We start from the raw sequence: 18,429 nt of genomic DNA, 5'->3' as shown, positions 1-18,429 counted from the left end.
CTCTCAGCACCATGGACATCGTCATCCTGGGGGCAGAAATGAACCATGAAGTCCCCCAGAGGCAGTGACGACTGCCGAGAAGAACTCCAGGGACGGAAGTTTACGAAGCTGACAGAGGACCATAAAGGCAAGTACACATCAATTAACATCAGTTATTTGAAACATTAAACTTCTCATTATCTTTGCTCTCAGCACCATGGACATCATCATCCTGGGGGCAGAAATGGACCATGAAGTCCCCCAGAGACAGTGACGACTGAAGAAGAAGAACTCCAGGGACGGAAGTGGACGAAGCTGACAGAGGACCATAAAGGCAAGTACACATCAATTAACATCAGTTATTTCAAACATTAAACTTCTCATTATCTTTGCTCTCAGCACCATGGACATCATCATCCTGGGGGCAGAAATGGACCATGAAGTCCCCCAGAGACAGTGACGACTGAAAAAGAAGAACTCCAGGAACATAAGTGAACGAAGCTGACAGAGGACCATAAAGGCAAGTAGACATCAATTAACATCAGTTATTTCAAACATTAAACTTCTCATTATCTTTGCTCTCAGCACCATGGACATCATCATCCTGTTGGCAAAAATGGACCGTGATGTGGACCCAGGAGGGAGGTACGAAGGACCACTCCCATGAATCTGACAGAGGACCATAAAGGCAAGTACACATCAATTAACATCAGTTATTTCAAACATTAAACTTCTCATTATCTTTGCTCTCAGCACCATGGACATCATCATCCTGGGGGCAGAAATGGACCATGAAGTCCCCCAGAGACAGTGACGACTGAAGAAGAAGAACTCCATGGACGGAAGTGGACGAAGCTGACAGAGGACCATAAAGGCAAGTAGACATCAATTAACATCACTTATTTCAAACATTAAACTTCTCATTATCTTTGCTCTCAGCACCATGGACATCATCATCCTGGAGGCAGAAATGGACCATGAAGTCCCCCAGAGGCAGTGACGACTTCCGAGAAGAAAACCAGGGATAAAAGTTGACCCAGGAGGGAGGGAGGGAGGGAGGACGAGTGCCACGAAGCCGACAGAGGACCAGGGAGGCAACTGTTTCAATCTTTTCATGTTCACCATGACGTCATGTGCCTGTTACAACATGCATTTCAGGATACCAATTTCTCCATATTCTGAATACATGTATATATATGTTTTTGGCATGCATTACCTATGTAATCAACATCAATGATTTCAAACATAAATTTATTCTTTATATATACAATTAGGACCATGGACATCATCATCCTGGGGGCAAAAATGGACCGTGAGGTGGACCCAGGAGGGAGTGACGAAGGACCACTGCCACTAAGCTGACAGGTGACCATAAAGGCAAGTAGACATCAATTAACACCAGTTATTTCAAACATTAAACTTCTCATTATCTTTGCTCTCAGCACCATGGACATCGTCATCCTGGGGGCAGAAATGAACCATGAAGTCCCCCAGAGGCAGTGACGACTGCCGAGAAGAACTACAGGGACGGAAGTGGACGAAGCTGACAGAGGACCATAAAGGCAAGTAGACATCAATTAACATCGGTTATTTCAAACATTAAACTTCTCATTATCTTTGCTCTTAGGACCATGGACATCATCATCCTGGGGGCAGAAATGGACCATGAAGTCCCCAGAGGCAGTGACGACTGCCGAGAAGAACTACAGGGACGGAAGTTTACGAAGCTGACAGAGGACCATAAAGGCAAGTACACATCAATTAACATCAGTTATTTGAAACATTAAACTTCTCATTATCTTTGCTCTCAGCACCATGGACATCATCATCCTGGGGGCAGAAATGGACCATGAAGTCCCCCAGAGACAGTGACGACTGAAGAAGAAGAACTCCAGGGACGGAAGTGGACGAAGCTGACAGAGGACCATAAAGGCAAGTACACATCAATTAACATCAGTTATTTCAAACATTAAACTTCTCATTATCTTTGCTCTCAGCACCATGGACATCATCATCCTGGGGGCAGAAATGGACCATGAAGTCCCCCAGAGACAGTGACGACTGAAGAAGAAGAACTCCAGGGACGGAAGTGGACGAAGCTGACAGAGGACCATAAAGGCAAGTACACATCAATTAACATCAGTTATTTCAAACATTAAACTTCTCATTATCTTTGCTCTCAGCACCATGGACATCATCATCCTGGGGGCAGAAATGGACCATGAAGTCCCCCAGAGACAGTGACGACTGAAGAAGAAGAACTCCAGGGACGGAAGTGGACGAAGCTGACAGAGGACCATAAAGGCAAGTACACATCAATTAACATCAGTTATTTCAAACATTAAACTTCTCATTATCTTTGCTCTCAGCACCATGGACATCATCATCCTGGGGGCAGAAATGGACCATGAAGTCCCCCAGAGACAGTGACGACTGAAGAAGAAGAACTCCAGGGACGGAAGTGGACGAAGCTGACAGAGGACCATAAAGGCAAGTACACATCAATTAACATCAGTTATTTCAAACATTAAACTTCTCATTATCTTTGCTCTCAGCACCATGGACATCATCATCCTGGGGGCAGAAATGGACCATGAAGTCCCCCAGAGACAGTGACGACTGAAGAAGAAGAACTCCAGGGACGGAAGTGGACGAAGCTGACAGAGGACCATAAAGGCAAGTACACATCAATTAACATCAGTTATTTCAAACATTAAACTTCTCATTATCTTTGCTCTCAGCACCATGGACATCATCATCCTGGGGGCAGAAATGGACCATGAAGTCCCCCAGAGGCAGTGACGACTGCCGAGAAGAAAACCAGGGATAGAAGTGGACCCAGGAGGGAGGGAGGGAGGGAGGACCACTCCCACGAAGCCGACAGAGGACCAGGGAGGCAAATGTTTCAATCTTTTCATGTTCACCATGACGTCATGTGCCCGTTAAAACATGCATTTCAGGATACAACTTTTTCCATAATTCTGTATACACACATATACATACTTTTCGCATTTATTACCTCTCTAATCAATATGAATGATTTCAAACATGAATTTATTCTTTATATATACAATTAGGACCATGGACATCATCATCCTGGGGGCAGAAATGGACCATGAAGTCCCCCAGAGACAGTGACGACTGAAGAAGAAGAACTCCAGGAACATAAGTGAACGAAGCTGACAGAGGACCATAAAGGCAAGTAGACATCAATTAACATCAGTTATTTCAAACATTAAACTTCTCATTATCTTTGCTCTCAGCACCATGGACATCATCATCCTGTTGGCAAAAATGGACCGTGAGGTGGACCCAGGAGGGAGGGACGAAGGACCACTCCCATGAATCTGACAGAGGACCATAAAGGCAAGTAGACATCAATTAACATCAGTTATTTCAAACATTAAACTTCTCATTATCTTTGCTCTCAGCACCATGGACATCATCATCCTGGGGGCAGAAATGGACCATGAAGTCCCCCAGAGACAGTGACGACTGAAGAAGAAGAACTCCAGGGACGGAAGTGGACGAAGCTGACAGAGGACCATAAAGGCAAGTACACATCAATTAACATCAGTTATTTCAAACATTAAACTTCTCATTATCTTTGCTCTCAGCACCATGGACATCATCATCCTGGGGGCAGAAATGGACCATGAAGTCCCCCAGAGACAGTGACGACTGAAGAAGAAGAACTCCAGGGACGGAAGTGGACGAAGCTGACAGAGGACCATAAAGGCAAGTACACATCAATTAACATCAGTTATTTCAAACATTAAACTTCTCATTATCTTTGCTCTCAGCACCATGGACATCATCATCCTGGGGGCAGAAATGGACCATGAAGTCCCCCAGAGACAGTGACGACTGAAGAAGAAGAACTCCAGGGACGGAAGTGGACGAAGCTGACAGAGGACCATAAAGGCAAGTACACATCAATTAACATCAGTTATTTCAAACATTAAACTTCTCATTATCTTTGCTCTCAGCACCATGGACATCATCATCCTGGGGGCAGAAATGGACCATGAAGTCCCCCAGAGACAGTGACGACTGAAGAAGAAGAACTCCAGGGACGGAAGTGGACGAAGCTGACAGAGGACCATAAAGGCAAGTAGACATCAATTAACATCAGTTATTTCAAACATTAAACTTCTCATTATCTTTGCTCTCAGCACCATGGACATCATCATCCTGGGGGCAGAAATGGACCATGAAGTCCCCCAGAGGCAGTGACGACTGCCGAGAAGAAAACCAGGGATAGAAGTGGACCCAGGAGGGAGGGAGGGAGGGAGGACCACTCCCACGAAGCCGACAGAGGACCAGGGAGGCAAATGTTTCAATCTTTTCATGTTCACCATGACGTCATGTGCCCGTTAAAACATGCATTTCAGGATACAACTTTTTCCATAATTCTGTATACATATATATACATACTTTTCGCATTTATTACCTCTCTAATCAATATGAATGATTTCAAACATGAATTTATTCTTTATATATACAATTAGGACCATGGACATCATCATCCTGGGGGCAGAAATGGACCATGAAGTCCCCCAGCGACAGTGACGACTGAAGAAGAAGAACTCCAGGAACATAAGTGAACGAAGCTGACAGAGGACCATAAAGGCAAGTAGACATCAATTAACATCAGTTATTTCAAACATTAAACTTCTCATTATCTTTGCTCTCAGCACCATGGACATCATCATCCTGTTGGCAAAAATGGACCGTGATGTGGACCCAGGAGGGAGGGACGAAGGACCACTCCCATGAATCTGACAGAGGACCATAAAGGCAAGTAGACATCAATTAACATCAGTTATTTCAAACATTAAACTTCTCATTATCTTTGCTCTCAGCACCATGGACATCATCATCCTGGGGGCAGAAATGGACCATGAAGTCCCCCAGAGACAGTGACGACTGAAGAAGAAGAACTACAGGGACGGAAGTGGACGAAGCTGACAGAGGACCATAAAGGCAAGTAGACATCAATTAACATCACTTATTTCAAACATTAAACTTCTCATTATCTTTGCTCTCAGCACCATGGACATCATCATCCTGGAGGCAGAAATGGACCATGAAGTCCCCCAGAGGCAGTGACGACTTCCGAGAAGAAAACCAGGGATAGAAGTTGACCCAGGAGGGAGGGAGGGAGGGAGGACGAGTGCCACGAAGCCGACAGAGGACCAGGGAGGCAACTGTTTCAATCTTTTCATGTTCACCATGACGTCATGTGCCTGTTACAACATGCATTTCAGGATACCAATTTCTCCATATTCTGAATACATGTATATATATGTTTTTGGCATGCATTACCTATGTAATCAACATCAATGATTTCAAACATAAATTTATTCTTTATATATACAATTAGGACCATGGACATCATCATCCTGGGGGCAAAAATGGACCGTGAGGTGGACCCAGGAGGGAGTGACGAAGGACCACTGCCAGGAAGCTGACAGGTGACCATAAAGGCAAGTAGACATCAATTAACATCAGTTATTTCAAACATTAAACTTCTCATTATCTTTGCTCTCAGCACCATGGACATCATCATCCTGGGGGCAGAAATGAACCATGAAGTCCCCCAGAGGCAGTGACGACTGCCGAGAAGAACTACAGGGACGGAAGTGGACGAAGCTGACAGAGGACCATAAAGGCAAGTAGACATCAATTAACATCAGTTATTTCAAACATTAAACTTCTCATTATCTTTGCTCTCAGGACCATGGACATCATCATCCTGGGGGCAGAAATGGACCATGAAGTCCCCAGAGGCAGTGACGACTGCCGAGAAGAACTCCAGGGACGGAAGTGGACGAAGCTGACAGAGGACCATAAAGGCAAGTACACATCAATTAACATCAGTTATTTGAAACATTAAACTTCTCATTATCTTTGCTCTCAGCACCATGGACATCATCATCCTGGGGGCAGAAATGGACCATGAAGTCCCCCAGAGACAGTGACGACTGAAGAAGACGAACTCCAGGGACGGAAGTGGACGAAGCTGACAGAGGACCATAAAGGCAAGTACACATCAATTAACATCAGTTATTTCAAACATTAAACTTCTCATTATCTTTGCTCTCAGCACCATGGACATCATCATCCTGGGGGCAGAAATGGACCATGAAGTCCCCCAGAGACAGTGACGACTGAAGAAGAAGAACTCCAGGGACGGAAGTGGACGAAGCTGACAGAGGACCATAAAGGCAAGTACACATCAATTAACATCAGTTATTTCAAACATTAAACTTCTCATTATCTTTGCTCTCAGCACCATGGACATCATCATCCTGGGGGCAGAAATGGACCATGAAGTCCCCCAGAGACAGTGACGACTGAAGAAGAAGAACTACAGGGACGGAAGTGGACGAAGCTGACAGAGGACCATAAAGGCAAGTAGACATCAATTAACATCAGTTATTTCAAACATTAAACTTCTCATTATCTTTGCTCTCAGCACCATGGACATCATCATCCTGGGGGCAGAAATGGACCATGAAGTCCCCCAGAGGCAGTGACGACTGCCGAGAAGAAAACCAGGGATAGAAGTGGACCCAGGAGGGAGGGAGGGAGGGAGGACCACTCCCACGAAGCCGACAGAGGACCAGGGAGACAAATGTTTCAATCTTTTCATGTTCACCATGACGTCATGTGCCCGTTAAAACATGCATTTCAGGATACAACTTTTTCCATAATTCTGTATACATATATATACATACTTTTCGTATTTACTACCTCTCTAATCAACATGAATGATTTCAAACATGAATTTATTCTTTATATATACAATTAGGACCATGGACATCATCATCCTGGGGGCAGAAATGGACCATGAAGTCCCCCAGAGACAGTGGCGACTGAAGAAGAAGAACTACAGGGACGGAAGTGGACGAAGCTGACAGAGGACCATAAAGGCAAGTAGACATCAATTAACATCAGTTATTTCAAACATTAAACTTCTCATTATCTTTGCTCTCAGCACCATGGACATCATCATCCTGGGGGCAGAAATGGACCATGAAGTCCCCCAGAGGCAGAGACGACTGCCGAGAAGAAAACCAGGGATAGAAGTGGACCCAGGAGGGAGGGAGGGAGGGAGGACGAGTGCCACGAAGCCGACAGAGGACCAGGGAGGCAACTGTTTCAATCTTTTCATGTTCACCATGACGTCATGTGCCTGTTAGAACATGCATTTCAGGATACCAATTTCTCCATATTCTGAATACATGTATATATATGTTTTTGGCATGCATTACCTATGTAATCAACATCAATGATTTCAAACATAAATTTATTCTTTATATATACAATTAGGACCATGGACATCATCATCCTGGGGGCAAAAATGGACCGTGAGGTGGACCCAGGAGGGAGGGACGAAGGACCACTGCCACGAAGCTGACAGGTGACCATAAAGGCAAGTAGACATCAATTAACATCAGTTATTTCAAACATTAAACTTCTCATTATCTTTGCTCTCAGCACCATGGACATCATCATCCTGGGGGCAGAAATGAACCATGAAGTCCTCCAGAGGCAGTGACGACTGAAGAAGAAGAACTCCAGGGACGGAAGTGGACGAAGCTGACAGAGGACCATAAAGGCAACTACACATCAATTAACATCAGTTATTTCAAACATTAAACTTCTCATTATCTTTGCTCTCAGCACCATGGACATCATCATCCTGGGGGCAGAAATGGACCATGAAGTCCCCCAGAGACAGTGACGACTGAAGAAGAAGAACTCCAGGGACGGAAGTGGACGAAGCTGACAGAGGACCATAAAGGCAAGTAGACATCAATTAACATCAGTTATTTCAAACATTAAACTTCTCATTATCTTTGCTCTCAGCACCATGGACATCATCATCCTGGGGGCAGAAATGGACCATGAAGTCCCCCAGAGACAGTGACGACTGAAGAAGAAGAACTCCAGGGACGGAAGTGGACGAAGCTGACAGAGGACCATAAAGGCAAGTAGACATCAATTAACATCAGTTATTTCAAACATTAAACTTCTCATTATCTTTGCTCTCAGCACCATGGACATCATCATCCTGGGGGCAGAAATGGACCATGAAGTCCCCCAGAGACAGTGACGACTGAAGAAGAAGAACTCCAGGGACGGAAGTGGACGAAGCTGACAGAGGACCATAAAGGCAAGTAGACATCAATTAACATCAGTTATTTCAAACATTAAACTTCTCATTATCTTTGCTCTCAGCACCATGGACATCATCATCCTGGGGGCAGAAATGGACCATGAAGTCCCCCAGAGGCAGTGACGACTGCCGAGAAGAAAACCAGGGATAGAAGTGGACCCAGGAGGGAGGGAGGGAGGGAGGACCACTCCCACGAAGCCGACAGAGGACCAGGGAGGCAAATGTTTCAATCTTTTCATGTTCACCATGACGTCATGTGCCCGTTAAAACATGCATTTCAGGATACAACTTTTTCCATAATTCTGTATACATATATATACATACTTTTCGTATTTACTACCTCTCTAATCAATATGAATGATTTCAAACATGAATTTATTCTTTATATATACAATTAGGACCATGGACATCATCATCCTGGGGGCAGAAATGGACCATGAAGTCCCCCAGAGACAGTGACGACTGAAGAAGAAGAACTACAGGGACGGAAGTGGACGAATCTGACAGAGGACCATAAAGGCAAGTAGACATCAATTAACATCAGTTATTTCAAACATTAAACTTCTCATTATCTTTGCTCTCAGCACCATGGACATCATCATCCTGGGGGCAGAAATGGACCATGAAGTCCCCCAGAGGCAGTGACGACTGCCGAGAAGAACACGAGGGATAGAAGTGGATGAAGCTGACAGAGGACCATAAAGGCAAGTAGACATCAATTAACATCAGTTATTTCAAACATTAAACTCCTCATTGTCTTTACTCTCAGCACCATGGACATCATCATCCTGGGGGCAGAAATGGACCATGAAGTCCCCCAGAGGCAGTGACGACTGCCGAGAAGAACACGAGGGACAGAAGTGGACCCAGGAGGGAGGGAGGGAGGGAGGACGAGTGCCACGAAGCCGACAGAGGACCAGGGAGGCAACTGTTTCAATCTTTTCATGTTCACCATGACGTCATGTGCCTGTTACAACATGCATTTCAGGATACCAATTTCTCCATATTCTGAATACATGTATATATATGTTTTTGGCATGCATTACCTATGTAATCAACATCAATGATTTCAAACATAAATTTATTCTTTATATATACAATTAGGACCATGGACATCATCATCCTGGGGGCAAAAATGGACCGTGAGGTGGACCCAGGAGGGAGGGACGAAGGACCACTGCCACGAAGCTGACAGGTGACCATAAAGGCAACTAGACATCAATTAACATCAGTTATTTCAAACATTAAACTTCTCATTATCTTTGCTCTCAGCACCATGGACATCATCATCCTGGGGGCAGAAATGGACCATGAAGTCCCCCAGAGGCAGTGACGACTGCCGAGAAGAACTACAGGGACGGAAGTGGACGAAGCTGACAGAGGACCATAAAGGCAAGTACACATCAATTAACATCAGTTATTTCAAACATTAAACTTCTCATTATCTTTCCTCTCAGCACCATGGACATCATCATCCTGGGGGCAGAAATGGACCATGAAGTCCCCCAGAGACAGTGACGACTGAAGAAGAAGAACTCCAGGGACGGAAGTGGACGAATCTGACAGAGGACCATAAAGGCAAGTAGACATCAATTAACATCAGTTATTTCAAACATTAAACTTCTCATTATCTTTGCTCTCAGCACCATGGACATCATCATCCTGGGGGCAGAAATGGACCATGAAGTCCCCCAGAGGCAGTGACGACTGCCGAGAAGAAAACCAGGGATAGAAGTGGACCCAGGAGGAAGGGAGGGAGGGAGGACGAGTGCCACGAAGCCGACAGAGGACCAGGGAGGCAACTGTTTCAATCTTTTCATGTTCACCATGACGTCATGTGCCTGTTACAACATGCATTTCAGGATACCAATTTCTCCATATTCTGAATACATGTATATATATGTTTTTGGCATGCATTACCTATGTAATCAACATCAATGATTTCAAACATAAATTTATTCTTTATATATACAATTAGGACCATGGACATCATCATCCTGGGGGCAAAAATGGACCGTGAGGTGGACCCAGGAGGGAGGGACGAAGGACCACTGCCACGAAGCTGACAGGTGACCATAAAGGCAAGTAGACATCAATTAACATCAGTTATTTCAAACATTAAACTTCTCATTATCTTTCCTCTCAGCACCATGGACATCATCATCCTGGGGGCAGAAATGAACCATGAAGTCCTCCAGAGGCAGTGACGACTGAAGAAGAAGAACTACAGGGACGGAAGTGGACGAAGCTGACAGAGGACCATAAAGGCAAGTACACATCAATTAACATCAGTTATTTCAAACATTAAACTTCTCATTATCTTTGCTCTCAGCACCATGGACATCATCATCATCCTGGGGGCAGAAATGGACCATGAAGTCCCCCAGAGACAGTGACGACTGAAGAAGAAGAACTACAGGGACGGAAGTGGACGAAGCTGACAGAGGACCATAAAGGCAAGTAGACATCAATTAACATCAGTTATTTCAAACATTAAACTTCTCATTATCTTTCCTCTCAGCACCATGGACATCATCATCCTGGGGGCAGAAATGGACCATGAAGTCCCCCAGAGACAGTGACGACTGAAGAAGAAGAACTGCAGGGACGGAAGTGGACGAATCTGACAGAGGACCATAAAGGCAAGTACACATCAATTAACATCAGTTATTTCAAACATTAAACTTCTCATTATCTTTGCTCTCAGCACCATGGACATCATCATCCTGGGGGCAGAAATGGACCATGAAGTCCCCCAGAGACAGTGACGACTGAAGTAGAAGAACTCCAGGGACGGAAGTGGACGAAGCTGACAGAGGACCATAAAGGCAAGTAGACATCAATTAACATCAGTTATTTCAAACATTAAACTTCTCATTATCTTTGCTCTCAGCACCATGGACATCATCATCCTGGGGGCAGAAATGGACCATGAAGTCCCCCAGAGGCAGTGACGACTGCCGAGAAGAAAACCAGGGATAGAAGTTGACCCAGGAGGGAGGGAGGGAGGGAGGACGAGTGCCACGAAGCCGACAGAGGACCAGGGAGGCAAGTGTTTCAATCTTTTCATGTTCACCATGACGTCATGTGCCCGTTACAACATGCATTTCAGGATACAAATTTTTAAATAATTTTGAATACATGTATATACATACTTTTGGCATTTATTACCTCTCTTATCAATATGAATGATTTCAAACATTAATTTATTCTTTATATATACAATTAGGACCATTGACATCATCATCCTGGGGGCAAAAGTGGACCGTGAGGTGGACCCAGGAGGGAGGGACGAAGGACCACTGCCACGAATCTGACAGAGGACCATAAAGGCAAGTAGACATCAATTAACATCGGTTATTTCAAACATTAAACTTCTCATTATCTTTGCTCTCAGCACCATGGACATCGTCATCCTGGGGGCAGAAATGGACCATGAAGACCCCCAGAGGCAGTGACGACTGCCGAGAAGAACACCAGGGATAGAAGTGGACGAAGCTGACAGAGGACCATAAAGGCAAGTAGACATCAATTAACATCAGTTATTTCAAACATTAAACTTCTCATTATCTTTCCTCTCAGCACCATGGACATCATCATCCTGGGGGCAGAAATGGACCATGAAGTCCCCCAGAGACAGTGACGACTGAAGAAGAAGAACTCCAGGGACGGAAGTGGACGAAGCTGACAGAGGACCATAAAGGCAAGTACACATCAATTAACATCAGTTATTTCAAACATTAAACTTCTCATTATCTTTGCTCTCAGCACCATGGACATCATCATCCTGGGGGCAGAAATGGACCATGAAGTCCCCCAGAGACAGTGACGACTGAAGAAGAAGAACTCTAGGGACGGAAGTGGACGAAGCTGACAGAGGACCATAAAGGCAAGTAGACATCAATTAACATCAGTTATTTCAAACATTAAACTTCTCATTATCTTTGCTCTCAGCACCATGGACATCATCATCCTGGGGGCAGAAATGGACCATGAAGTCCCCCAGAGGCAGTGACGACTGCCGAGAAGAAAACCAGGGATAGAAGTGGACCCAGGAGGGAGGGAGGGAGGGAGGACCACTCCCACGAAGCCGACAGAGGACCAGGGAGGCAAATGTTTCAATCTTTTCATGTTCACCATGACGTCATGTGCCCGTTAAAACATGCATTTCAGGATACAACTTTTTCCATAATTCTGTATACATATATATACATACTTTTCGTATTTACTACCTCTCTAATCAATATGAATGATTTCAAACATGAATTTATTCTTTATATATACAATTAGGACCATGGACATCATCATCCTGGGGGCAGAAATGGACCATGAAGTCCCCCAGAGGCAGTGACGACTGCCGAGAAGAACACGAGGGATAGAAGTGGACCCAGGAGGGAGGGAGGGAGGGAGGACGAGTGCCACGAAGCCGACAGAGGACCAGGGAGGCAACTGTTTCAATCTTTTCATGTTCACCATGACGTCATGTGCCTGTTACAACATGCATTTCAGGATACCAATTTCTCCATATTCTGAATACATGTATATACATGTTTTTGGTATGCATTACCTATGTAATCAACATCAATGATTTCAAACATAAATTTATTCTTTATATATACAATTAGGACCATGGACATCATCATCCTGGGGGAAAAAATGGACCGTGAGGTGGACCCAGGAGGGAGGGACGAAGGACCACTGCCACGAAGCTGACAGGTGACCATAAAGGCAAGTAGACATCAATTAACATCAGTTATTTCAAACATTAAACTTCTCATTATCTTTGCTCTCAGCACCATGGACATCATCATCCTGGGGGCAGAAATGGACCATGAAGTCCCCCAGAGGCAGTGACGACTGCCGAGAAGAACACCAGGGATAGAAGTGGACGAAGCTGACAGAGGACCATAAAGGCAAGTAGACATCAATTAACATCAGTTATTTCAAACATTAAACTTCTCATTATCTTTGCTCTCAGCACCATGGACATCATCATCCTGGGGGCAGAAATGGACCATGAAGTCCCCCAGAGACAGTGACGACTGAAGAAGAAGAACTCCAGGGACGGAAGTGGACGAAGCTGACAGAGGACCATAAAGGCAAGTAGACATCAATTAACATCAGTTATTTCAAACATTAAACTTCTCATTATCTTTGCTCTCAGCACCATGGACATCATCATCCTGGGGGCAGAAATGGACCATGAAGTCCCCCAGAGGCAGTGACGACTGCCGAGAAGAACACCAGGGATAGAAGTGGGCCCAGGAGGGAGGGAGGGAGGGAGGACCACTCCCACGAAGCCGACAGAGGACCAGGGAGGCAAGTTTTTCAATCTTTTCATGTTCACCATGACGTCATGTGCCCGTTAAAACATGCATTTCAGGATACAACTTTTTCCATAATTCTGTATACATATATATACACATACTTTTCGCTTTTGTTACCTCTCTAATCAATATGAATGATTTCAAACATGAATTTATTCTTTATGTATACAATTAGGACCATGGACATCATCATCCTGGGGGCAAAAATGGACCGTGAGGTGCACCCAGGAGGGAGGGACGAAGGACCACTGCCACGAAGCTGACAGGTGACCATATAGGCAAGTAGACATCAATTAACATCAGTTATTTCAAACATTAAACTTCTCATTATCTTTGCTCTCAGCACCATGGACATCATCATCCTGGGGGCAGAAATGGACCATGAAGTCCCCCAGAGGCAGTGACGACTGCCGAGAAGAACACCAGGGACAGAAGTGGACCCAGGTGGGAGGGAGGGAGGGAGGACAAGTGCCACGAAGCCGACAGAGGACCAGGGAGGCAAGTGTTTCAATCTTTTCATGTTCACCATGACGTCATGTGCCCGTTAAAACATGCATTTCAGGATACAACTTTTTCCATAATTCTGTATACATATATATACATACTTTTCGCATTTATTACCTGTCTAATCAATATGAATGATTTCAAACATGAATTTATTCTTTATGTATACAATTAGGACCATGGACATCATCATCCTGGGGGCAAAAATGGACCGTGAGGTGCACCCAGGAGGGAGGGACGAAGGACCACTGCCACGAAGCTGACAGGTGACCATATAGGCAAGTAGACATCAATTAACATCAGTTATTTCAAACATTAAACTTCTCATTATCTTTACTCTCAGCACCATGGACATCATCATCCTGGGGGCAGAAATGGACCATGAAGTCCCCCAGAGGCAGTGACGACTGCCGAGAAGAACTCCATCGACAGAGGTGGACCCAGGAGGGGTTGAGGGAGGGAGGACGAGTGCCACGAAGCCGACAGAGGACCAGGGAGGCAAGTGTTTCAATCTTTTCATGTTCACCATGACGTCATGTGCCCGTTAAAACATGCATTTCAGGATACAACTTTTTCCATAGTTCTGTATACATATATATACATACTTTTCGCATTTATTACCTGTCTAATCAATATGAATGATTTCAAACATGAATTTATTCTTTATGTATACAATTAGGACCATGGACATCATCATCCTGGGGGCAAAAATGGACCGTGAGGTGGACCCAGGAGGGAGGGACGAATTACCACTGCCACGAATCTGACAGAGGACCATAAAGGCAAGTACACATCAATTAACATCAGTTATTTGAAACATTAAACTTCTCATTATCTTTCCTCACAGCACCATGGACATCATCATCCTGGGGGCAGAAATGGACCATGAAGTCCCCCAGAGGCAGTGACGACTGCCGAGAAGAACACCAGGGATAGAAGTGGATGAAGCTGACAGAGCACCATAAAGGGAAGTAGACATCAATTAACATCAGTTATTTCAAACATTAAACTTCTCATTATCTTTGCTCTCAGCACCATGGACATCATCATCCTGGGGGCAGAAATGGACCATGAAGTCTCCCAGAGACAGTGACGACTGAAGAAGAAGAACTCCAGGGACGGAAGTGGACGAAGCTGACAGAGGACCATAAAGGCAAGTAGACATCAATTAACATCAGTTATTTCAAACATTAAACTTCTCATTATCTTTGCTCTCAGCACCATGGACATCATCATCCTGGGGGCAGAAATGGACCATGAAGTCCCCCAGAGACAGTGACGACTGAAGAAGAAGAACTCCAGGGACGGAAGTGGACGAAGCTGACAGAGGACCATAAAGGCAAGTACACATCAATTAACATCAGTTATTTCAAGCATTAAACTTCTCATTATCTTTGCTCTCAGCACCATGGACATCATCATCCTGGGGGCAGAAATGGACCATGAAGTCCCCCAGAGACAGTGACGACTGAAGAAGAAGAACTCCAGGGACGGAAGTGGACGAAGCTGACAGAGGACCATAAAGGCAAGTAGACATCAATTAACATCAGTTATTTCAAACATTAAACTTCTCATTATCTTTGCTCTCAGCACCATGGACATCATCATCCTGGGGGCAGAAATGGACCATGAAGTCCCCCAGAGGCAGTGACGACTGCCGAGAAGAACACCAGGGATAGAGGTGGACCCAGGAGGGAGGGAGGGAGGGAAGACCACTCCCACGAAGCCGACAGAGGACCAGGGAGGCAAGTTTTTCAATCTTTTCATGTTCACCATGACGTCATGTGCCCGTTAAAACATGCATTTCAGGATACAACTTTTTCCATAATTCTGTATACATATATATACATACTTTTCGCTTTTATTACCTCTCTAATCAATATGAATGATTTCAAACATGAATTTATTCTTTATGTATACAATTAGGACCATGGACATCATCATCCTGGGGGCAAAAATGGACCGTGAGGTGCACCCAGGAGGGAGGGACGAAGGACCACTGCCACGAAGCTGACAGGTGACCATATAGGCAAGTAGACATCAATTAACATCAGTTATTTCAAACATTAAACTTCTCATTATCTTTGCTCTCAGCACCATGGACATCATCATCCTGGGGGCAGAAATGGACCATGAAGTCCCCCAGAGACAGTGACGACTGAAGAAGAAGAACTCCAGGGACGGAAGTGGACGAAGCTGACAAAGGACCATAAAAGCAAGTACACATCAATTAACATCAGTTATTTCAAACATTAAACTTCTCATTATCTTTGCTCTCAGCACCATGGACATCATCATCCTGGGGGCAGAAATGGACCATGAAGTCCCCCAGAGACAGTGACGACTGAAGAAGAAGAACTCCAGGGACGGAAGTGGACGAAGCTGACAGAGGACCATAAAGGCAAGTAGACATCAATTAACATCAGTTATTTCAAACATTAAACTTCTCATTATCTTTGCTCTCAGCACCATGGACATCATCATCCTGGGGGCAGAAATGGACCATGAAGTCCCCCAGAGGCAGTGACGACTGCCGAGAAGAACACCAGGGACAGAAGTGGACCCAGGTGGGAGGGAGGGAGGGAGGACAAGTGCCACGAAGCCGACAGAGGACCAGGGAGGCAAGTGTTTCAATCTTTTCATGTTCACCATGACGTCATGTGCCCGTTAAAACATGCATTTCAGGATACAACTTTTTCCATAATTCTGTATACATATATATACATACTTTTCGCATTTATTACCTCTCTAATCAATATGAATGATTTCAAACATGAATTTATTCTTTATGTATACAATTAGGACCATGGACATCATCATCCTGGGGGCAAAAATGGACCGTGAGGTGCACCCAGGAGGGAGGGACGAAGAACCACTGCCACGAAGCTGACAGGTGACCATATAGGCAAGTAGACATCAATTAACATCAGTTATTTCAAACATTAAACTTCTCATTATCTTTACTCTCAGCACCATGGACATCATCATCCTGGGGGCAGAAATGGACCATGAAGTCCCCCAGAGGCAGTGACGACTGCCGAGAAGAACTCCATCGACAGAGGTGGACCCAGGAGGGGTTGAGGGAGGGAGGACGAGTGCCACGAAGCCGACAGAGGACCAGGGAGGCAAGTGTTTCAATCTTTTCATGTTCACCATGACGTCATGTGCCCGTTAAAACATGCATTTCAGGATACAACTTTTTCCATAGTTCTGTATACATATGTATACATACTTTTCGCATTTATTACCTGTCTAATCAATATGAATGATTTCAAACATGAATTTATTCTTTATGTATACAATTAGGACCATGGACATCATCATCCTGGGGGCAAAAATGGACCGTGAGGTGCACCCAGGAGGGAGGGACGAAGGACCACTGCCACGAAGCTGACAGGTGACCATATAGGCAAGTAGACATCAATTAACATCAGTTATTTCAAACATTAAACTTCTCATTATCTTTGCTCTCAGCACCATGGACATCATCATCCTGGGGGCAGAAATGGACCATGAAGTCCCCCAGAGGCAGTGACGACTGCCGAGAAGAACACCAGGGACAGAAGTGGACCCAGGTGGGAGGGAGGGAGGGAGGACAAGTGCCACGAAGCCGACAGAGGACCAGGGAGGCAAGTGTTTCAATCTTTTCATGTTCACCATGACGTCATGTGCCCGTTAAAACATGCATTTCAGGATACAACTTTTTCCATAATTCTGTATACATATATATACATACTTTTCGCATTTATTACCTGTCTAATCAATATGAATGATTTCAAACATGAATTTATTCTTTATGTATACAATTAGGACCATGGACATCATCATCCTGGGGGCAAAAATGGACCGTGAGGTGCACCCAGGAGGGAGGGACGAAGGACCACTGCCACGAAGCTGACAGGTGACCATATAGGCAAGTAGACATCAATTAACATCAGTTATTTCAAACATTAAACTTCTCATTATCTTTACTCTCAGCACCATGGACATCATCATCCTGGGGGCAGAAATGGACCATGAAGTCCCCCAGAGGCAGTGACGACTGCCGAGAAGAACTCCATCGACAGAGGTGGACCCAGGAGGGGTTGAGGGAGGGAGGACGAGTGCCACGAAGCCGACAGAGGACCAGGGAGGCAAGTGTTTCAATCTTTTCATGTTCACCATGACGTCATGTGCCCGTTAAAACATGCATTTCAGGATACAACTTTTTCCATAGTTCTGTATACATATATATACATACTTTTCGCATTTATTACCTGTCTAATCAATATGAATGATTTCAAACATGAATTTATTCTTTATGTATACAATTAGGACCATGGACATCATCATCCTGGGGGCAAAAATGGACCGTGAGGTGGACCCAGGAGGGAGGGACGAATTACCACTGCCACGAATCTGACAGAGGACCATAAAGGCAAGTACACATCA

Source organism: Haliotis asinina, chromosome 6 (assembly GCF_037392515.1).
Source record: "Haliotis asinina isolate JCU_RB_2024 chromosome 6, JCU_Hal_asi_v2, whole genome shotgun sequence".
Taxonomy (NCBI): Eukaryota; Metazoa; Mollusca; class Gastropoda; order Lepetellida; family Haliotidae; genus Haliotis; species Haliotis asinina.
Note: the sequence above shows the minus strand (reverse complement) of the source record.